This window comes from Sinohyriopsis cumingii, chromosome 8 (assembly GCF_028554795.1).
Source record: "Sinohyriopsis cumingii isolate HCF-2022 chromosome 8, ASM2855479v2, whole genome shotgun sequence".
NCBI lineage: Eukaryota > Metazoa > Mollusca > Bivalvia > Unionida > Unionidae > Sinohyriopsis > Sinohyriopsis cumingii.
Genome location: NC_142968.1, coordinates 86,788,378 through 86,813,619, shown reverse-complemented (window position 1 = coordinate 86,813,619; position 25,242 = coordinate 86,788,378). Strand labels below are relative to the sequence as shown.

Sequence of the window (25,242 nt, the reverse complement as noted above, 5' to 3'; positions counted from 1 at the left end):
ATTACGAATTATTTAAACCACGTTTTTCATCTGTCTCAGATTTTATAATCATTTTGAAGTGGCTGCTTTATCTCGAGGAAAACGAGCGGTAAGTTATACAAAACAAAATCTTAATAGCAATTTGATCACTTTTGCGTCATTTGACAGTAAGAATAGTAATAAATAGAGGATAATTTCTTTTCCTACGTTAGGCCTAATACCTGGTATGTTTTTTAGTGTGGTACACACACAAAAAACAACCCCAAAACAACACTAACAACATTTTAAAAAACCCACAAAAACGAGTGCCGTGCCGAAGCCACGGGCTAAAATGCTTTATTATCATTCTTTTTTTATTTATAGCATCAATCACAAATTGAAATATATACAGTATTAGCGTTGGAAAAGAAAGTTTTCTTTTTGTTATATTTTTTTTTCTCACCCTAGCGAAACACTTTCTGCAAATGACCTTAATAAAGAAAAATAATAAATTAACCTAAACCACTTTGAATGTCGACCGTATCTTTTATTTACACGGCATCATGCGCGGAAGAAAATACCAACTGAACCGGGATTTCAGACAGCAGATGAATTGAAGTTGATTCATTGAACATCATTAGCAATTGTACAATCAAACAGATGCAACAATGAAAAGTGGAACTATGAAAAATCGAGAATGTTAGATTTGCGAAGGATTTATTCCGAATCATTGTCTGCTAATAGAGAATTCATGTCAGTTGCTGTGTCGGCGATGCCCACACAGCGCGCCGTCCAAATGTGAAGTTGCGTTTTGTTGACAGACATAACACTGTGCCATAATTTATCTGATGGCATGTAAAGAAGCTGCTTAAATTATAGTATTTAAAAGTTTCTTCATTTTGTAAGAGCTCAAGAAATTAATTCTGGTTTGAAAGACAAGATGACGGTAAAACTCAGAAGACGTAGCTGTACAGTACCGTTGGTGTTGGAGACATCATAATAAAGGTAACTGCGTTAACTTCGCTTTTTGTTTGGTAATTTGTTGGATATTATCTTTTGCTGATCTTCTTTGAGCTTGGAGTAAATTTTACATTCTGAACATTTTTATTTGCACTTATCTGCTTAATATGTATTGCTGGGATATCATATAGAATATGAAGTCAGTATAATGGTACTATATTTTACATATTTGAATGATAAAAGACTGGTAAATGATATAATGATAAACTACAAAATAAATAATTTGCCCATTATCCCAAATATGTTAATTAAAACAAACATTGAATGTAAATTCAGATATAATGAGCAGTTGTAAGAAGTAAGAAATAACATTTTATCCATTGAACCTGTTATGTGTTATCATCATCAGTTTTAAAATAAACACATGGAGACAAGTTTGCTTAAATTCTAAAATTAACACACACACACACACACACACACACACACACACACATATGGTATTTTAATCTAATACAGAAATGGTGACATTGATATATGCAGACCAATAGTTTTTTTTCTTCTACAGATATAAATTAAAAAGCCTAATTCTGAGAGTTTCACCTACAACATTCATGATGGGAAAGGGCCACTAATTAAGAGCTGACATATGTGGAAGAAAAATACCATCCATGTTGAAAAGGGCTAGAGGTAATGTGAGAAAACATAATTTATCAATCTTATTTAACATATTGTTGATATTTTATCTCAACTGGTCAAAAGGCTAAGTGGGTTTATGTAATGGTCCAGAGTGTGTTATTTATTTCACATCCCCTTCTGTCTTTCAACAGTAAGAAATTAGCTACTTTGGAGTCCATAGTTCTGATCAATTTGTTTATATAAAACTTGGTTTTGGGCTTAAATCAACATCTTGGATAAATCTAATAATGAGCAAAATCCAAGTATATACATGTGATCATGTATAAGATTAGTTGAGTTTTTTAACCAGCCTAAAAGCCATACTTCCACAATATAGGCTAAAATCATTAAGTTGTCCTTGAAGTTTAATGAGTGTTAACCATTAATAATAATAAGGTGATCTTTCATCTGAGTATGTTACCACCGCATGCAATATTTATACATGTAGTGCAGTTTTTACTAAACTTAGAATACATGCTTATATAAATGAGATCTAGATTGAAGAAGTGAAGATGCATACAGATACATGAGGTTATAACCACTACTGCTGATTCAAGTTTGATCATGCTTGGCCATTGGGCTTATATAGTCAAGTTTCACAATGATGCTTATTATGAGTGTGATAAAGGTATGGTAGTGAAGTGACCTTGCATCTGATTGGCAGAGTTTCTTATGATTTGCACAAAAGTGTTTATGATCCAATTTAGATCTGACTTGTTTAATTATTTGCTTGTATGTCTGAGGCTATAAGCAAAATCTATGCATATAATGTGGTGGTTCTACATCTCACTAGCCATTCTTGCTACTGCTCTTAAAACTATTTCTCATTAATTTTATCAGACTTGGTGAATAGATTTATCTCATCAAGATATAGCAAAAGAGCAATTTTGTAAAAAATATATTCATTCATATTAAACTCAAATTCTGCATCTGATTGGTTGACCTTGCAAATACTATAAGGACTCTATTTCTGACAAAAAGATTATTTTGATCTAATGTAGCAGAAATGCTTATATGATCAAAACATTGAACATATTTGATGACAAATAAGAAATAGTTTTTCATGCAAATTTGATAAACATTGATAAATCGGTTCATATCATTAAAAGCTTGGAAGAGTTTGATTACATGCGAGACCATCACATATTAATCATTCTTTATTTAGAGAATTATTTTTGTCAGGATTTAGTAAAATATGTAAAATCAATATGGACTGGTTTTGTTATGTACAGCAACACTAGTTGTTTACTGAGTACAGAGGGAATTGGAGTAAGGCAAGGGTACATTGCAGTAGGTAACCTGGTTGACTTGATAACAGGATTTTAACACAAACATTTTTATCAGGAGTCTAGCATACTAACCATTGATTCACTGCAGATCCTGCCCCCATTAGTTACCTTTTAATACATAAAGCATTTGGGTTTTTTATGTCACAAATCCCATAGGGATTAAAATTAACATCATAGGTCTCACTGGATAGTTTCGTATTTTGACATCCCTCTAATTTTTAAGGTAGAAGGCATGAACCTAATTATCACAAGCCTAGCATTTATAAATTTACACATAAGCTAAATCTATAATGTGGTTCAGATTTACTTTGAGTTAGGCATGGAAATAGGTTGGCTTGTTGGTGACTGCCTGTCACAGTTAGATGAGCATTGGAGATCATATGCGTAACTTAGTCTGCAAATGAGCTGCCGACTTTTATTTGTGTCTGCTACAGAGGTAAATATAAAAAAATCTTGATGGTAGAGGGGTGATGAAAAGTATGCTAATTTGTTATAGTACTAGTGAACTTTATTCATGCATAAGGCACATACTGATTCTTTTAGTTGCCTTGTCACAGAAAAATATTGAAAATAGCTATTTCTAGTAAAAAATGAATGTAAAATGTACCTGCATCCTTTGACCCTACCAGAACCAAACTAAAAGCTCAAATTTGTGCAGCTGCTTTTGCTCATCACAAACATAATTGGGAGTATAACTGCTAACCCTACCCTCTAGCACACATTTAAGATCTTTAGAGTTTTTAAATACAGCCAGGAATTACATCACAATTAATACTTCCAGTTCAGTACCCACGAATGTAGTTCTAGTCTATTTTTAGAACATTTTTTCCTCTCTCATTTTGGTGGTGATAGAAGAGTTTTATTTATGCATTTTTGGTAGGGATTTAAAGGTAACTGTTTATTCTTGATAATATGAGCTCAGGGTGTTGTTGTCTGTATGTATTTTGGCGACAGTGCACAGTGAGTAATAAGGCCTTGGTGATGATCCGGAAGTGAAATACGTGTTCTGGTTACATGCTGTTATGTTGACAGTCAATGATCTAAAAAAAGAGCAGGTCAACCTTTGACAAGAACTTCACCGTGAATTCATCTTTGAAGGTATTTTAGATTAACATATGATTTGCATTGATTGTCACACAGTGGAAAGGTCAGTACTGAGAAACAAATGTAGAGAACATATAGTAAAATTAATTGTGTACTATGTCCTGTCAGGGCAGTATTGGAGCAAAGTTTAAATTGGTATGAAATCTTTATTATTAATGATAGACACATGAAATTTTAATATGTCATGTATATTGACTTTTAAAATATAAAAATGAAATTAAAAGTAAAAAATTAATTTTTATTTTAAAAATTTTAATAAAATTTTAAAAAAATTAAAAAAAATAATTAAAAAACCCCTAAAATGCACATATATAATATTTTTGGGAATCATATTAAATGTTATCAGCATGTATGTATTCCTACACCATATAAAAGCTCCAATGTTGGATTTTTGTCACATTTTGTCAGAGAAAATATCTTTGTAGTCAAAATGAGACCTTCATTAAAAATACATGAAGACAAAATTATAATTTGTATTGGCCATTCATACTATTTATTAGGGGTCCAATCAGTTAATTTATGTGTTTACGATGGGGTCACTTCCTGAGTAACAAACATCTGCTTGTATAGCCTTCAGTAATTCTTTATAAACATAGTTATAAGGTATTTAGTGAGAGGACAGCGATGAAAACTTTATACTAGAACCTACTCAAGTTCTGTACTAAATCATTTTAAGCTGTCTGAGAATGAAATACAGGTCAAAGGGATAAAATATGCTTCTCCCAGGTATATTTACCCTTGGATGTAAGAAAAAAGCAAAATGATATAAGTTGAATACAAAATGCATTCCATTTCATTGTTCAGTTAGGTTAAGATATTATTGGTGTAGTGCGGCATTGTGGCCTATATGATGTTATGGGAATTCTAATGATCCATCTTGCTTTATGCATTATTAATTACTAATACTATTGTTAACTGACACTCTAAAGATTACATAAGAAGCATTCAAACAAATTATTTGAATTTAACTTTGTACATGGTTACATATCCCACATGTACAAATATCCATCCATTTTAGAATGTTTGGGATCAAAAGTTCACATTCAGTACATCATATAGGCTGACATTGTACCTATAGTGAACCTGTAAAGCACATTTATGGCTATGTGCACTGAAAATATCCCAAAATGTTATTTTCATCATGAATATGCCTATGTATGGTAACATATTTCAATTTAGTACTTTGACAGAGTGCGGTATTGAAACATCAGCTGATATCTGATTCCACTCAATCAATGAGCTTAATAATTGGTAACCAACACTCTTCAAAATACCATATAAATGTTCAAATAGATCATTTGAATTATGTTTGCACATTTGATCTTAACAAGTACATTGTATATGTCCCACATATGCAAATTTCCATCCTTGTTTACAAGTTTTGGGGATGAGAATTTCACATTTAGCTGATGATATAGGATTTATTGGTGCTTATAGTTGATTTGTATGACCACATTTGGCTGTATTCACTTGCAATATCCAAAATTGTTATTTCCCTCATGAATAAGAATGCTTATAGTAACACATTCTAATTTAGTACATTGTCACTTGACTTTCCTGTATACTGGTATGTAATAATGTTTACACCAATGATCAAACCTCACCACCCCAACATTGCCTTAAACTTTATGATACATAGTCTACCTGATTAGTTATTTAACTTGTAAATGGCTAAATGTGCTTCTAGAAACCTCATATACTTTTAGGATGAATTTAACACTTTAATACATGGCCATTGCTTCACATTTCTGAGTGTCACTCTGTCAAGTTTAATATTTTCCCCCATGCTTGCAACCTTAATGTTAATTTGAAATCACCATATCTAACACATTTTGACTTCATTTACATAGATCTTACTGTTTTCTAGAATTAAGTGAAACATATTGTATCTTTTCAGGTCTAGCCTGGTATCTGGAACAAAGTGTTAGAGTTGGATCAGCTTGGAAGCTCTCCTGAGTAGTCTGGTGGTAATAGCATGGTTTCATAAGGGCATGTGCAGTGTACTGCCATAAGTGACCAAGATTAGTTCATATCACCACACTGATATATGGCACCTCAAAGACATGGCTTAGGTTTTCATGAGAGAGATCAGCACCATTTTTCAGTAAGGTAGAACCTCCCTAGAAACTATTTTCCTATCCCATTGCCACCTTTTGTTGTTATCGACATTGAAATGGAATGCATTTTTGCTATAAAACAAGGTAGTGGTCCCATTAGAACTTTAAATCTGAATGTGCTATTAGTTATGGAAACAACTGCCTAAGTACCTGACACAATAAATGTGGAACATAGCACCTGTCAGTGTTTCTTTAGTGTGTACACCTATGTGCATCTGGACAGGCATATTGCGGTTTGCTGCCAAAATCACTATGAGCTATGATGCTTCACTACCCCTGGGGAAAATGTTATCAGTTATACAGACCCAAACTACCATTTGTTTTAAATATCATTCATTAGTCAACTTTTCTGTCTAAAATTTGTCAAACTGTGTTTTAAAACTTGTATGAAAATTTAAGTTTTCAATAAAATTTAGTTTTTAAAATTTAAATGTTTATTTAATTTACCATTAAAACTGAATTTATCAACATTTGTAACTTTCAAACATATTTTCAGACAGGGCTTATCTTGTATCACAATTAGGTTTTTACTGCATTGAAAAATTCCTATAATTAAGGAAGATATAGCAAATTTAGTTTTGGTTTCTCAAGAGCACTTGGACCAGAACTTGCACCCTGTGGAACACCAGCACTACATACTTTCTGACAGGTGTCACATGTTTTCCTTGCAAGAAAATTCAAAAAGACTTCATGTATAAAGTTGAAATAGGTATAGCATGCAAATATAAAAGTTTGACTAAAATTGGCATAAAACATGGAGCCTGTCAGGAATTACATCACAATTAATACTTCCAGTTCAGTACCCACGAATGTAGTTCTAGTCTATTTTTAGAACATTTTTTCCTCTCTCATTTTGGTGGTGATAGAAGAGTTTTATTTATGCATTTTTGGTAGGGATTTAAAGGTAACTGTTTATTCTTGATAATATGAGCTCAGGGTGTTGTTGTCTGTATGTATTTTGGCGACAGTGCACAGTGAGTAATAAGGCCTTGGTGATGATCCGGAAGTGAAATACGTGTTCTGGTTACATGCTGTTATGTTGACAGTCAATGATCTAAAAAAAGAGCAGGTCAACCTTTGACAAGAACTTCACCGTGAATTCATCTTTGAAGGTATTTTAGATTAACATATGATTTGCATTGATTGTCACACAGTGGAAAGGTCAGTACTGAGAAACAAATGTAGAGAACATATAGTAAAATTAATTGTGTACTATGTCCAGCCTTCTAATTATACAAGTTTCATTACATTGGTCAATAATTAGTCACTTGTGATGACACTTGTAACTAATCAAACCACAGCAACTGAGAGCAGACTAAGCACTGATATTTATATGGTACAGTGGCAATATACAGTCTGTCTGCCGCAACACATGAAACAAACTGGACAAATCTGAAAGCCTTGAATTTGACTTTATTTATCAGTATGGTAGAACAGAACCTGAGTTGAAAAGCTTTTAAAGAAAGACCTTGATATCAAACCTAATAATAACTGCAGGAGTTATATTATGGATAATTAACCATTCTCTCAGTTTCAAACTGGGCATTCTATCCCATGGGGTTCTAAATGTAAACCAAGTGTAACTGATATCCTAATGAACTGTAAAGACCATAGCAGCACAACAGCAGGGGACCAGATATGTCCAGATCCAGAAATCATAGACCAGTTTCAAACTGATGATGAACCACATAAAAATTACACATCTGCTAGAACTTATGTTATGAAGATAACTTAAATTGCATTATTACTAATCCTCCTCCTCACATTCATCATAATTGAGATGCATCATATATGTTTTATTGTAAAATAGTTTATGCAACATAATTCAGTGAAGACCTTTGCTGCCAATTTACCAGTGAACCATTTGTTTCAATGAACATATTTTATGTTGTAACAAGGAGCATCATTTAAACATTATGATACACTTATCATACCTGTATATGAAATCTTAATACTAACACTTATACTTGCAATACTACTACTAATAAAAACACCTGCATTGATAATTTGATCATGTTCAATTGGACTTGTATCTAAATGATCACCAGCTGTATGAAAAGACATATTTTAATATATAGATATTGGATGGAATACTAGTTACCACAATTGAATAGTCATATGATAAATGATATATTATTTTAAACAATTTATATTTGCAGTGAAACATGCTTTTACATTATTTTCCCATAAATTTCATTTATAGAGCAGTATACTCTGCATTCATTAAATGACTGAAATGGTTAATAATACAACAACAAATACTGCAACTTCCAGAATCACAAAAATCAAAAGATATAAACAGAAACTTCCCTACATGTATCAACAGTTGTCACTTAATAGACAGAACTATGAAGATTTAGAATAGGATGTTAACAAATTAGGTATTCAAGTTAAAAAGAAAAAAATACCAAGTAAGCTTACTACCAAAAAATCAAACAATAACAGTGAATTTTAGTACATTCCCAGGAAACAGAATATATGATTTTTCTTAACTTGATCTGATACATCTTAAATCTATAGAAAATGATTCATATTGTATGACTAAAATATTATGTAACCAAAAATTCCATCACTTTTTTCAGATGGAACATGCATACCCCAACCCATCCTTCTTGATCATAAAGTATACCAGCATTCCACTATAAGATGGGGAGCTGTAGTGGCTCAGTGGTTAGCTTTCTGGACCTGTGAAATAAGGTAGGTTCAAATTCTACCATCAGACCAACCTGGGTTAGCTTCTTGATCATAAAGTATACCAGCATTCCACTATAAGATGGGGAGCTGTAGTGGCTCAGTGGTTAGCTTTCTGGACCTGTGAAATAAGGTAGGTTCAAATTCTACCATCAGACCAACCTGGGTTAGCTACCATGGTGTGTCCTTGGGCAAGGCACTATACTTAAAGTGCCTTGGCACTAAATAACTTACTTGTGTTGGCTTACCATAAAAGGCCAAACCAAACACAAAAAAACAACAACTTTAAAATATGAGTTTTGTCAATACTAAGTAAAGGAAAATCATACTGAAGAAATGTTTTTGTTAATACAGTTTAATGGATCTAAAAAATCTCTTTCTTCTGCAGGAGTTTAAAATGTTAAATTAAAAAGGTCATGGTACACATTGCTTTGTTCGTACACATCAGGCTCCGTAACCCATATCCAACTAAAAATTTTAGTAGAGTCTGAATAAAACATATTTTAATCTGGATGATAATATTCTTTCTCCATTCATATATTACACCACCAAGATTGATCCAAATAAGATTACATTTTACTATAACACTGAGGATGAGTATGCCTCTTAACAACTGACAAATGTGGAGAGAATGGAGTTAAACTGAACTTTGATTTCTTTTCAACCATAGCACAAGATGATCATTTATTATGAAAAAACCTGAATAAAGTTGGAGTTCATAACCATGACAGTCTTGATATAATATAAATTCAATATATTATTGTTGTCTTGAGGTATAGTTCTGTAATCTCACACAAGATCAGGGTATATTTTAGTACCATACAGTTAATTCGGAATTGTATTAATACCTATTCTGGTGAATGAACATTAAATAAGATTTACTATTTTGGAACCAGTTGCAATAAAGTTTACTAAACAAGAGAAAATATGACTTCACTATAATATCTAAAATGTAAAATCTGCAAACAGAATACTTGCTTGACTTTACACTTCAATTATTTATTTGAAATGAATTTATACAAATGGCATTAAATTGGGTTTCAAGCTGGTAATGACAATGGTAGTAGTGAGTAGGGACGGTCTAGGGACTAGGGAACTTCCATGTTAAAAAGGGTATATCCACTCTGGGGACTATGTAATTTAACATGGGAGAAAAAAAAATATCCATTCTAGGGACAAGGGGAATTTAACATGGGAGAAAGAAAAACAACTATTCACTCTAGGGACAAGGGAAATTGAACATGGGGAATAAATTGTGGGACTGTCTTGGGACTAGGGGAAATGGAACAGGGTCGGGACCCTATTTTAATAAGGTCCCGACCTGATGAGTCTATGAAAATGGAACAGGCGAAAATTAAAACAGGGAGGGGTCTCTAATTTTTTATTATTTTTTTAAACAAAAAAATAAAAAAAGGGGTAGGCAATTGAAAGTCAAGATCTTTTCGAGAGATAGGAATGGCCCTGAAAAGGGCCTTTGGTTTTATGTTAATATACCCTTAACATAAAGAGCATCTGTGACATCTTCTTCTTGACCTTAGGCTGCGCCTGACTGCAGGACCATAGATTAAGACTCTTTTGAGGCATCCTTGATGCTCCACATAAGATTCTTCGTATCCACAGGCTGGTGTCTGTCCTGTGGATAACTGTCCAGTTGGATCGGACATACATTGGTATGTCCGTCCGGAACATCATCGAAGACACAAGCGTTGAAGATTGTACGTCGGTCCACATGTTGGGGTGCTGAGTAACAGGTGAAGGAATGCAGTGAACTGTACTTATTTATAGGGAGAGGAAGGATTGAAACGGATTGAGTTTGTTGACCAATCCAAACACGCGTTACAAAATTCAGTCAGCCCACGTCCAGTCCGAAGAGAGCAGTCTGTGACGTCACATAGTCTATATAGATTCGCTAGCGCCTGTGCGCAGTCAATCTAAGCGACAGTTTTTCAACATGACGGAAACTCAGAAAACGATCAATTGGGGTGCACTGATGGTGGAGACTACCCAAGGGAACCCAGACTTACTTTCAGAAGAGGTGAATTGGGATTTTGTGGATTTTTTTACCTTGCAAGAATTTGTTCCTGAACCTTCGTCACCTTCTCCTTCATTACCGCACATGGAAAATTTTAGACAGAGACAGAGAGAAGAATTGGAGAAATTTATACAACAGCAAAAGGAAGCGGAACAAACTTTTCTCCTACAGCAACAGCAGCAAGAAGAAGAGGTAAGAAAAAAACAACAACAAGAAGAAGCAGCAGCAAAGAAACAAGGGTGTCAAAATCAAACGGTCACGGTACTGTTAGACATTTTAGCGGAGTTAAGAAGTCTGAAACAAATGTATCAGACGTCTTTATTACGGCTGAAGAGAATACGACCTTCCCAAGCTAAACACTCCAACCCTGTGACTACGCCTACCGCACCACCCTTAGTGATTTCAATGAAATCATCATCAACAGTACGCAGTCCAGAATTAGGCCTTGGCCGTGGCAAAGGCTTAAGACAGTTAAAGTTGATTGTTTAAACTCACCCCTTACACCAAAATAGGCCCTTTTCAGGGCCATCCACATCTCTCGAAAAGAGATAGACTTTCAATTGCCAATAACTAAAAAAATTCATTTTACCCAATAGTACCTGTCTGTGTATGAGTGTGCGTGAGTGTAGGTTCTTATTTTAAAATCAAAACCCAAAGACACTTACCTTTTATAATTAATTTATTCTTTTATAAATATTTACAATTCACAATTCACAACAGAGCACTTTAAAAAGTTCATAGACTTATTCTGTCTCATTGTTCACTCTCTGTTTTTTTAATTTCTTCACCGTCATAGTCTTTTCCTCCTCTTCCTCCTCACTTTCTTCCCTTCTTTTCTTCTTCTGTTTCTTTTTCTTCACCTGTCTGTTTTCTTCCTCTTCTTCTTCCTCTTCCTCTGAAGAATCCCTCTCTTCTTCTGACTCCTCTTGTTTCTTTTTTGGGCAGTCTGGTGACCAATGTCCTTTTTCTTGACAATAATAACAGGTATCTTGACTTTTGTCTCTTCTAACCCCTTTTTTTTCTTTTTTGACGGTCTGGACACTCTGAAGACCAATGCCCTTTCTTCTGACAGATATAGCAAGTATCTTGACTTTTATCTTGAAAGGAAGGAGAGTAGTCCCTCGGCTGGTCTGAAGAGAATTTTCTAATGACCCCTCACAAAGCTCTGATGAAACGTTCGATCTTGGTAGTCTCTTCCATCGTTGTGCTCAGTTTGAGAGTGAAATGAATAGTGAAAGGACAAGACACATACCCTTTATATACGCTGGTCTGCTATGACTATAAATTAGTCCATGGTGTTTAAACTTTAGTCATTTGACTTTTTTGCTATCGAGATGAAATGATCCAATTCATTTGAGAAGAAAGAAGAAGAAAGTAAGAGGCAGAAACGTGATCTATCGCCTCGTACCAAGGCTGAAGTCTTGGCACAAATTCATGCCAGTGATTTTGAAGAGGACATGAGTGAACCAGAATCCAAACCCTCTAAACAAAGTTTACCACCCTTAGTCAACCCTGAATAGTACTATGACATTCGAGAGACGGAAAAGCGTCCCTCTAGAAAATTTAGAACTACGGCTTACAAATACACAGTGAAGTTTAAAGATTTCAAGTCTGAAGTACTGTTAGAGAAAGCAGAAGGGTTCATCACCGACATGTGGGATTCTTTGCTCACCACACTCAAGCGACAATGTCAACCCAAAGAAGATGATCGCTTGAGACTTTCCATACAACATGACGGTTTGAAATCCCCTGTTTGGATCGAGTTTAGCAGCCCTGCAGAATTGACCACTTCCAAAGTCATGGACAAGATTCAACACGTGCAACAATCTAATGACCAGTTTGACATCACCGATGGAAAAGCCACACTGGACATGACCCACGTCTCTCCTCCTCAAGGGACCGGACAATGCAGAAAGACCTTATTGGTCAACAACCTTCGCATTACCAAAACAAGTCTTGTCCAAATTAACAATTTTCAAGACCACATGTGTTTAGCCCGAGCCATCGTGGTGGGATGAACCTATGCCGACAAGAACGACACGGTAGAATGGAAAAGAGCCTGGGAGAACATTCGAAAATCGAACCGAGCCAAACAACGAAATGAAGCAGAACTTCTGTTACAACAAGCATGCCTATCCAAAGACACATCCTGTGGCATTCCTGAGATGCAAAAATTGCAAGATGCCCTAGCTCCACGATACACCTTGAAAGTGCACCCTCAAGAAGTGCGCAGGTCTCTGTTGTTTCGAGGGAAAGACTTTAAGGATGGAAAATACATTCACCTCTATCATCACGATGACCATTTCGATACCATTACCACTATCACTAGATTCCTGGGATACAAATATTACTATGAGAAATGTGACTTATGATGGTTATAATAATCGAGAGCAACACAAACATTGTGGATCGAAATGCTCAGGATGTTTGGCCTCTCAACCCTGTCTGAGCGAAGGGCAAGAACCAGTGCATTGTCCTGCTTGTCTGCGCACATTTGTCAGCCCTGCCTGTTACCAACAACATCTGAAGATGCAAGGTTCACAGAAGAAATGTGCTTGTCAACTCCTGAGATTGTGCCCAATGTGTGGACAAGGTCTATGTATCAACAGTACCAAGGCACACGTATGTTCAGGAAAGAAAAAAATGTCACATTTATCACTGCATCGTGGACTTGGAACACCAATGCTACATGCAAAAATACCAATCCCAACCAGAGAAAGAGGATGATCACAAGAAGAAGAAAGGCAATTTCATCTTTTTCGATTTTGAATGCATGCAAGAGACCGGTATTCACATTCCTAATTTCTGCGTGGCTCATCGAGCGTGCGAGAAGTGATTCAAGAACCTATCTTGAGTTATTGCCCTCACTGCAGTAAGATTCCTGGAGGGCGTGAAAAAATCTTTCAAGGACCGAACACACTAGCCAATTTCACACAATGGGTCTTAGACCCCATCGACAAGATGTGGAGCCAAGAGGACATCGAACATTATTATGGAGAATGTCATCACCATGCCACGGTGATGGCTCATAATTTCTCCGGATACGATGGACAGTTTCTTTTGAGATGCTATACGGAACGTGGCACCGAGCGTCCTAAAGTCACTTTGAACGGAGCCAAAATCATTTTCTTGCAAGTGGGACAAGTGCAGTTTAAAGATTCGATGAGCTACTTAGCCATGCCTTTGAGTCGAATGCCTAAAATGTTTGGAATGACAGAAATGGCTAAAGGGTACTTTCCACACTTTTTCAATACAGAAGCCAATCAACACGCCGTTCTACCCCATTTGCCTCAGGCTCACTATTACGACCCTGACAACATGCGTACCGAACGAGAAACTTTCTACGCTTGGTACCAGGCTCATGCCTCCGACCCTTTCGACTTTCAGGAAGAAATGCTAAAGTATCGTCATTCCGACGTGGACATTTTACGGCGATGCTGTGGAAAATTTCGAGAACTGTTCATGGAACACGGAGGGGTCGATCCTTTGAAAGAAGCTTGCACCATTGCCAAAGCATGTTCCTTAGTCTACCGACAACGATTCATGCTTGAAAACACTGTGGCTGTCATCAGTCCTCAAACGACCAACTATGTCAAACGTCAATACTCGGTCAAAGCCCCATGCTGGTTGCATTACTTGTGCGACAAGGAAGACAAATGGATTCAGCATGCCCGCAACGGACAGGGCGAAAAGATCATCGGAATGCATTCGGTCGATGGCTGGGACTTAGAAAACCCCAAGATCATGTACGAGTTTAACGGTTGCTTATTTCACGGATGTCCCGTCTGTTACCCTGACCGCAGCACTAAAAATCAGTTCTTACAACGAACCATGGAAGACTTGTACCAGGCCATTTGTCAGCGACGCCTAAAGTTAGAACAGGAAGGATACCAAGTGGTGGAAATGTGGGAACACAAATACGATCACCGTTTGAACACCGATCCCGAGTTTAAACGCCTCATGGAAAGTTACCAGTTCATGGACCCCCTGAACCCAAGGGATAGTTTGTACGGAGGAAGGACCAATGCCACCTGTTTGCTGTACCAAGCTGATGAAGAGAAAGGAGAAGAAATCAAATACTTGGACGTGTGTTCACTGTATCCCTACGTGTGCAAATATTGTTACTTTCCTGCAGGGCACCCACAATTGTTCACCGAACACATCGACCTAAAAAACATTCGACACTACGAAGGCTTGATCAAGTGCAAAGTTTTGCCTCCCACGAACCTATACCATCCCGTCTTACCTCGCCATTGCCAAGGCAAACTTGTTTCCTTTGTGCCGTACTTGTGCTGAAACGTGCAACCAAGATCAACCTTGTCATCACACCCAGGAAGAACGGGCCTTGACGGGGACATGGGTCAGCGTAGAATTGTTCAAAGCTCTGAACATGGGATACCAACTGTTAGAAGTGTACGAAATTTGCCACTTTCCCAAGACACAATAATTCCACAAGGGTGACCCCACGCAGAAAGGCATTTTCGCAGACTACGTGGATGCCTTTTTGAAACTGAAGCAAGAAGCCAGTGGCTATCTGTCCTGGTGTCACACTCCCAAAGACCAAAAGACATTCAGAGAGAAATTCTGGGCACAAGAAGGCATTACTTTAGATCACTTTAGATTTGCCAAAGTGATGTTAATTTGCTTGTGGGGTAAAATGGCACAATGACTGTGTTTACCCAAGACGGAGTATTTGACCGAACCTTCCCGCTACTTTCAGATGATTCACGACAAAGCCAAATTCATGAAACACGTGGACATCGTTCGTGAGGATTTGATCTTGGTGAATTACGAAGAAGATCTGAACTTTGTAGAAGATGACCCCTTTGGAAATGTCATCATTGCAGCTTACATGACAGCTCATGCTCGCTTAAAATTGTACGAAGCTTTAGAACTGTTAGGGGAACGTGTCTTGTACTTTGACATGGACAGTTGCATTTATATCGATCACCCGAGTCAACAGCACCCTGACATCGAAGGAGACCGTTTAGGAGCCTGGACAGACGAGCACCCCGATGACAAGATTCTAAGTTTCGTCAGTGGTGGTCCCAAAAATTACGGCTACGAATACTGGGACAAACAAGAAGTGCACACGAAGTGTAAAGTGAAAGGACTTACTCTGAATTATCGTACCAGTCGAGTGGTCAACTTTGGCGTATTGAAAGAAGCCTTGCAGTCTAGAGAAAGTGACCACCTATCAACCCAACAAGATTGTACGTTTACCCACACACCACATCGTCAGTCGACCCTTGGAAAAAGTCTGTCAAATCGTGTAGCAGAAGCGAGTGCGGCTTCCCACCCACTTTACTTTGCCGTATGGACATGTCGGTATAAAACATTGGTTGTAAGAGGATAGCCACCCACCAGAAGGATGACTTCGCCACAGCAAGAATCGAGTGAGAAATCCAGCAAGAACTCCAAGTTCAAACCCTACCATTTTCCAGTCTTCTTACCTGACTATTGTGATTGTGCCCGTCGATTGGACATGTTTCAAAAATGGCCTACGGATAGGGAAGGATTACCTTCTTCGTATGTTTTAGCTAGAACAGGATTTGTCTACTTCGGACCTGAGTCAGGATTGGGATACGAAGTACAGTGTTTCGCTTGCGGACTGAAGTTACGAATGGATCTATGTATCTACAAAGATTCAGCTATTCTGGAACATACTCAATGGTCTCCGCACTGCCCTTACCTTTCAATGGCCTTTCCACCCATTAAACTACGGTACAATTATGACGGTACCTTAGAGACGGTACCTTCCAAAACTAGTCGTAAACACATTGCATCCTATTTCATTGTTGTTTCTTTTCCACATAATAGCTTATTTTTTTTATAAAATGTTAAACTTTACTAATCTTTTTTCAAGATCACTTTAGTTTGCAATAATATATCTTGTCATTTATTGGCATTCTACATTGAATTTTGTAAACTAGCTATAAATCTGACCTAATTACTCAACTTAACTGCTGACAGAAACAGTCTACAGTAAATGTATTTCATTTCTATAGCTCGATGGATAAACATTACATCTTTTAAAGCTGTGCACAGAATAGGCCGACATATCATGAGTCAGGAAAACATGGGGGTGGTATCCCCTGTGTCCAAAATTAATATCATTTTGAATAGAATATTCTAGTGACAATTGCCTCTTTTCAAATGGTAAGCATTGCTTTTTTTTATTTTCGTCAATCTGTCAAATTTGATATGCATTTTGCTTTAATATTTGAGATGGAAACCTTAGGTGCATAGAAATGTCAGACAGCATTGTACATCATGGATGGTGTCCAACATACTTTTATGATCATAAAACAAAATCCCATTGTTTTAGTTATGGCCACTGATTTAAAAAATATTCATCCAAGCTAAATATAATAATAATAATAATGAGGACTTTGTATAGCGCCTAATCTTTAGAAGCTCTAAGTGCTTTGCAACATTAGACAACATAAAAACATACACAATGATATGATTACAAAAACAAACACCATGAAATTAGAAAACATAAAAAACATGCTGAGAATATTTAAGGTAGTTAACATTATTAAGTCATTAAGTTTGTTTTTGCAGTCAGAATAAGTAGTTTTGAGAGCACTCTTGAATGGGATCACTGCGTCTTTGTGTCTAAGTTCAGTGGGCAATTCATTCCATGTTGCTGGGCCCTGGTATGCAAAAGAATGCTGTCCATGTGACTCTGTTTTCATAGTGAGAATAATGAGTATATGATTGTCGGAAGAGGAGTGTAAGTATCTTGCTTGTGTGTACACATAGGTGAGGTCGGATAGGTATGTTGGACTAGAGTCTGTCAGTGAAACGTAGCACAGAGAACTAATGTTGTGTTTGATTCTGGATCGAATGGATAGCCAGTGTTGGGTACAGAGCAGCGGGGAGGTGTGCTCTGATTGTGGTACTCTAAGTATGATCCAAGCAGCTATGTTTTGAACTTTTTGAAGTCTCTGCAGTAGATATTAAGATGAACCAGACAGAATTGAGTTACCATAGTCCAGTCTTGAAAGTAGTAATGAACACACAAGTGTTTTAGTGGCATCAACTGAAAGATATCTGAGAATGGAGCTGATGCGTCTCAGCTCAAGATATGCAGCCTTGCATATGTTCATGACATGTTGGTGCAATGTGAGAGTACTGTCCAGAGTAACACCTAGGTTTTGTACTGATTGTGTGAATTTAATGTTGGCGTTGCTGATATTTATTGTGTGAGGTAAAGGATGTGAATGAGAAAGTCTTTGTGTTGTAATCAGAATGGCCTCAGTTTTATCATCATTCATCTGCAGCTTGTTACAAGTCATCCATGATTTCACATCAGAAATGCACATCTCTACACCTTGGATGGTAGCATCAACTTCAGTTGGGTGGCTAGATTTGTATATTTGGGTGTCATCAGTGTACAATTGGTGAGACACTGGATGATGATCTATGACACTTGAGAGCAGCTGAGTGTATAGAGTGTAGAGAACAGGTCCAAGAACAGACCCCTGTGCAACACCACAACATAGATCAACTGGGCTGGAGTGTAATCTATTTGCAGACACAATTTGTGTCCTGTGGCAAGGGCGACATGCAGATTGTACATTGCTAAAAAGACTGTTTGAATTCAGACAAGATGCAAGCTGGGATTGAACAACCTTTTGTAAGATATTTTTATATGAATTGGAGATTAGAAACCGGGCAGTAGTTCTTTAAATCCTTATGGTGTAGTGTTAGTTTCTTCAGCAGAGGTTTTACAATGGGGAGTTTTGAAAAATGATGGAAATTATGCTGATGAGAGAGAGGTATTAATAACATCAGTTAGTGAAGGCAATACTGGATCTAAGCACTCAAGCAGCAGTAATGTTGGAATTGGATCAAGTTCACATGACTTTGGTGCACTCTACGATGATTACTTAAAAATGCATTTATTGGTGGTGAGAGACTAAATACATGACTTGATACTTGTGTTTAGCATTAATTGGAAAGCTGAAGATTAGTAATCTTTTGACATACATATCTTAATTGTACCATTTAATTTACAAAATTCAATGTAATTTGCATTGGTAAAATGTGTAGCACAAGAAAAGTCATTATGAATCAGAGATAAATCATATCTTTGTTTTGTCTGGAGCTTGACTAATTTATTGCACATTTCTGTACACTATTTTGTCTTTAATCCAGGATTATTCACTGCATTCGGATGCATTTCATGGTGAAAATTCACCAGCTGGATTTAAAAGTGGTGAATATTGCTAGCGATTGTTCTGCAAACCCTGTATGTCACAAGGAGTCAGTGTATTCAAGGACTCATACAGTATTTACAAGTTCTCATTGACATTTCAGATGAAAATGAAGAACTGAAAAAAGATGAAAATCTCAAGTGGAAACCTTTCTGGTCAGCCATCTCATCCAAAACCTCCTGAAATGGAGAGTATTTTGCAGACTCCAAGATTTCCTCTTATCCTGCTGGTATGTTCTATTTAGTTTATCTGGTCTCTTTTTATTTTTTATCAATTGCTTTTATACCATGCCACAATTGGAAATTCTTTATCAAAAGTATGTATAAATTTCATCATTTTTCTGTCTGTTTAATAAGATGTGTTTAAGAGTGCTTACTTACTCATGATGCTGTATATATGAGATTAGATGTTTTGTTAAAAAAAGAATGCATTTTGTGATATATTGTATCACTGCTTTATATACAGTGGTCATTGCAACCAGTATGCATTTTGTTTACATGCCAAAAAATCCAGTCTGATTTCTTTGTTTCTTTTTTACTGCAATTAAGGAGTAGTGATAATCTTTATACTCTTAGCTGCATCCAGAAGGACAACACCATCACCATCCCCATCCACTCTGGAGTGGAGAATATAAAGATTTCTCTCTGCCAGTTCCTCTGCAAGTAGTAAGTATTGAGGATGGAAAAAAAATGTACATTATAGAATAATGAAACAAATACTACAGGTGTTGACTTTTATATAATCTCTTATTTCATTTACAGCTCTCTAAATACGAGTAGGTCAATTATACACTGTATTTATGAATTTAATTCTCATCTAAGGTAGTAGAACTGTTTTATGTTTGACAAAATGTTGGGTAATTTGTGGCCATACACTAAAAACACATTTTGTAGCATTTAAAAATGCTTATGTTCAATGCATGTAAAACTCATTGGTTTGTTGTCACTTCAGTTGATAATAGTCTTGTCATCTTGTAGACATTTTGAATGTTAGTGTTCAATGCTAAGGTCATATACATTGATTCAACATCAAAATTTGTTTGCAAAATGGAAGATTATGACATGAAAGCACAAGCTCTTGTAGCTTAGATACTGTTATTTCAGAACATTGTGAGATGTTAATTAATTAAATTATAGGTCATAAAACATACTGTTCAAGACTTATTTGTGCAAATAAACAATGAATTGTTTTTCATTGATGTGTCGACTGTTCATCATTCCATTGGTTTTTTTTATTTTTCTTTCTGATGTATACCATTGTCTTGTGTAAGTCAGACGCCTAAACCATCTACATTGAATGCAGACTTTACAGACACCAGCAGTGAAACAACATATCCAGGGAATAAAAAAATAAAGGATTATGGGAAAAGTTTTCATATAAACTGTACAAAAACCATGTATTTCATTCCATAAATATATTTCATTGTTAAACCCATGTTCACTGTACAGATCTTTTTAAGGAGTTTATAATAATGATCTTGATCTTTCAAAACTAATTTCATCACAAATCTGTTACAGATTTCCAGTTCAATGTACTTATGAAACTGGACACAAATATTGAGAATTTATTGGAGCAGCTGGCCCTCCAAGTTCATACACAAGGCCCAGACACAGAATATAGAGAAGAAATTCTTGCAATGCCATGTGATTCAGTGGAGGAACTAGAGGGCCTTTGCCAGAGGTTGGAGGAGAATCCCAAACTCTCCAAGAAGATGGTAAATTGGGGCTTTATTTTCTATTTAAAAAAACTGTTATAACCTTTATTTGCTGTTGTGAACCTTAATATGCATTATGCAAGTTCTGCAGTGCCTGTATAATTATTTTTGGGGGTGGGGTGAACATGTAGTGGTCGGCTGTTTTGTCTTACGGATGTAGGCCAAAACATGTTTAGAGATGAACATGTAACAGGTATTTTACTACATATACACTATTACATATTATGTGGCTACTTTAATTCAATCCTTGAGTGAATGTCATTTATGAAGTTAATAGATTCACGGTGGTTAATTTGGTTTATAATTGCTATTAGTACATTGTGTTGCATAGTTAATGTTATCAAATTTTTTTCAAGTTAGAGAAATTAAATTTGCTTGCAAAACCATGGCAAAAAATAACTATATACAAGCATATTTTGTCACATCGATCATGAAATACTACTACTAATAATAATATCAAAATCAAAAAATAGTAATATTATTATTATTATTATTTTCAGATATGCTACTTGAGCTCCCTTGGCAGGTTTACAATTGGGGATAGTGTCTGCAGGATGATGAAAAAGCTTAAAACAAAAAGACTGGCCAGAGTATAGTCCAAAGGGACGTAAAGGGAAAAAAGCATTTCAAGAGCTTGTGATATGTCAGGTTTTGATAAGTAAGTATGGCTTGATTTAAATTGTGTTTTTCATGTGACTTGCCAGAGATTTTCAAATGAATTGATAAAGTAACTTGAGACCACATTTCAAAGTACATGTTTTAAAAATATTCCATTGATTATTGCTGGCATTTAAAAAAATGCAATGCATCCTTTGTTGTGAAACTTTTTTAAAACATTGTATTACTCTTGCAGAAGCCTGCTTGAAAACTAATGGCAAAGCAAAGGCAAATGGAATGGAAGAGACCATATCAGAGACCCTCAAATATGCACCCAACCAACGCAGAATGATAAAAAACAAGGTAATCCAAATGACTCTTATTTCATCAATATTGGATTCAGTTTCGTCTTTTAAAGCATAGTATTTGCAAAGCGGATGCATTTCTAAACTGATAACAAAATCAGCTTATCCTATTGCCCAGGACTATCAAAGCTAGAGTCCAGCTAACTACAATATGCATATATCTTGTCTGATCGGACAAGTGCCTCCATTTGGAATTTTTATTCACATGAAATATTTGGATGAAATAAATTCATCTTTGTGCAAATTGATTGCACCATCCACTTGCCAGAAATGATAAGTAAGTGCAAAGTTATCTTGTATCATGGCTTAACGATAGTAAGGGAAGCACAAGTGCAGTGAAGAAAATTTCATACATTTTTATAATGCTGATTAACATGACTTCTGCATATGTAACTAGTGCTGAGATGATATGACTTTATTTAAGCATTACAATTTTGTTTTAATTTGCAGGTGCCTGAGCAGAAGAAGTAATAGATAAACTTTACAGTGGAGTTGGAGACTGATTCTGATTCATAATCTTAATTAAATCTAGAAAATAAACATTAAAGTCATATTAAAATATCTGTTGTATTGTTTCCTTCTTTCATTTTTCTCTTAAAAACAAATGTCTGAACCTTTAGTCTGTAAATTCAGTGGATTCCTTATCAGCCCATCTACTTTTACTTTACACCATGCTACTTTAAAAAAAAAATGAATTATCCCCATTGGGGTAGGTCCCCCCAACCCCCCACCCTACTTTGTCAACTTACCTGCCACATTTAAATCTAATGGAAGGCCCTGCTGTAAAGCCTGTTAGTAAAACTACCCAACAAGAGGATTTCATACATTTGCAACTCCTAGGTGGATGGTAATGTTTTCATTTTTGTAATGTAGATTTGGACATTCTTGCCACCAGTATGGAATATGTGTTTCAGAAACACAAGCAGCTTTCATCAGATTTGCATATAGGTTTTATATGTTGTGAGTATGTTGTAGGAAGTTTTTTTAAATAACATCATATGAGATGATGCCAGTGGAAATGGCAGAAAAGTGTCTGTATTGTTCACCAACTACACCTTGTTCTTACAAAATGTGGCTGTTACACATTCCCATGATGATGTCACTGACAGCCATCAGTGAGGAATGCCCCAACAAGCATAATACAAATTGCTTCCATTGTAATTGTTACAATTCCATTCTGACCACTCCGGTGTCCTAGTGGTTAGAGCATCCGCCTCAGAAGCAGGAGGTCATGGGTTCAAACCCCAGCCAAGTCATACCAAAGACTTACAAAAATGGTATTAACAGCTACCTCGCTAGACGCTCAGCATTAAGAGGTTAGTGTTAGGACTGATCGGCCTGGTGTCAGGATAATGTGACTGGGTGCAACATCATGCTACATGTTTGCAGCATGATGCCCCAGTGCTATACATCACTATAAACTGCCACACTGCAGACATCGTAGCAATATGACTGAAAAATTATTCAAGCTACGTTAAAAATCCAATCACACACACACAATTCCATTCTACGATCCAGAACCAACACTAATTCCGTACTACAGTTCTTGCATTTCAATCCAATTTTGCTTTTGAAATGTAGTGCCACTCAATTCATAATGAACCCATTCATTTCAAACACTCGCAAATACATATTATTCCTGTCTACAACTGAAAAATATCTATATAAAAAAACGTGTAACTGTGTTTTATGCAAGGGCATGGAGATGCACAAAAACTTGCACCTGAAGCTTGAATAAAACCCCGACTGTGGATAAGACTTTACCCATCGATTACCCCAGCTTGGGGATAAATTCCGACCGTGGCGATTTATTATATATCCTATGACTGCTCCAGCTTGAGGGCAAAATCCAAGCACATCCCTAAAAAGATAACAAGTATAGCGGCTCTTTACCTTCTGTAAATGCCACTTGAGCTTCCTGATGCTGTTGTATCTGCCATTTGACAGAATCACGAATGTGGATATATTTCTTAATTGCCTCTAGTTGTTGAGTTAGTTTAGCTGTATGAAATTCCTTTGTGCAGACTCACTCATTATTAATATTACAACAGTGATTTAATTACACATTACCTGTCAGCACACCGATGATAAGTCAGTTATTTTATAACACACCAACAAGCTTGCCCCTTGCACCCCCCCCCCCCTTTTTTTTTTTATTTGGGCACCTGTGGACATGAATCTGCAAGGCTCAAATTGTAATTTTTAATATAAGATCTCAACATTTTTAAGGCCTTAATTTTAAAGACATCCTTAAAACCCCCAAAAGGTTATCAACTGGATCACCAGCCTTCGTTTAGAGTAACAGCAAGTATATATATATATTTAGGTCTAAGGAAACACAATAAAAATGTTTGATTTAACAATGACATATTTGCCTCAGGTCTGTGATCCTGAAGTGAATATTAACTGTCCATTTATTTTCTTGGCTTTTCTTTACTAGGAAATTGATTATAGAGATTTCTGCGATGATGAAGGCAATGTAAAAATTGGTTACTATAACATACTTTTTACGCCATGTTTGAAAAAATAAATCCAATGGAAAGGTTATAGTCTGAAAATCTTCATTAAATTAAGTTAATATAGGGGAAAAAACTTTAAGAGTTCATAAATATTTTTCAGTGATGAATAAAGATATAACAGAACACTTTCTGCTGTGATTTTAATAGTTTCTGAGAGCATGAAAAATTTCTAGAACTATAATGTATAAATGTTTTCAAAAGATTATATTAATATGAGGGAAAAATCTGTTATGAAATAAACCGACAAGATCTTGTATGAATTCATGTTATCTTTAAATATGATATTTGTGTGAAAATATCTGGAAGAAAAAACAAGATGGTGCCACTCACACATACAATGTGGTTGCCACAGTAGCCATATTAAGAAACTTTTTATCGCTACTTCTGAATGGATAATTGTGTCAGCGTGTCAACATGTGTACAAAATACTTATGTTGATGTCTAGCAGGTCCTGAATGAGAATTATGGTGCTGTACAGACATCCTATAAGGCCACCAATGTGGCCATCCTGAAAATCTTGTTATAACTACTTCTCCTGAATGAATCGTCATATCAGTGAAAGACTTCTTATGTCTAGTTGGACGTAAATGAAAATAGTGCCAATCTAACCTCCAATATGGCTGTTTTAATGGGCATCTGGAAAACCCCTTCCTTGCTACTTCTCCTAGATGGCTGGTCATTTTGACATTGTGCTTTCACTAGATGACCTATTTGATGTCTGGTTGGTCGTAAATGGAACTATGCATATGGTTTTGATGTCTAGTTGGTCCTAAATGTGGTTTTTGCTGCTCATAAACTTCTAATGGTATTATAGTTGGTTCCTTAATGAAACTGCTGTACAAAATTAAAAGGCCTTCTGACTTTCTATCAAGTTGGATACAATTATCTTTACCAGCTAGGATTTCTTGATCCTCTTTTTTTATACATCAACCCTTCGCATATGTAGTTAGCTAAAACAGTATTTTGAACAATTAATTGCCCTCTTGCAAATAAAAT

The 25,242-nt window shown here is 36.0% G+C and overlaps 1 long non-coding RNA gene across 11 annotated transcripts; it reads left to right on the top strand.

Moving 5' to 3' along the window:
* The first annotated feature begins 448 nt into the window (after positions 1 to 448).
* On the top strand, positions 449 to 22,288 carry LOC149794072 (uncharacterized). 11 transcript variants are annotated; one of them, XR_016422950.1, is made up of 9 exons: positions 478 to 963; positions 1,484 to 1,605; positions 5,884 to 6,095; positions 8,686 to 8,800; positions 19,155 to 19,280; positions 19,600 to 19,716; positions 20,569 to 20,765; positions 21,266 to 21,423; positions 21,619 to 22,111. It is a non-coding gene; the product is annotated as an uncharacterized LOC149794072 (long non-coding RNA). The 11 variants fall into 11 exon arrangements; XR_016422949.1 differs by adding an exon at positions 22,178 to 22,288 and having other exon boundaries at positions 480 to 963; positions 19,627 to 20,765; positions 21,619 to 21,725; XR_016422946.1 differs by having other exon boundaries at positions 480 to 963; positions 19,627 to 19,716.
* Positions 22,289 to 25,242: the final 2,954 nt, after the last annotated feature.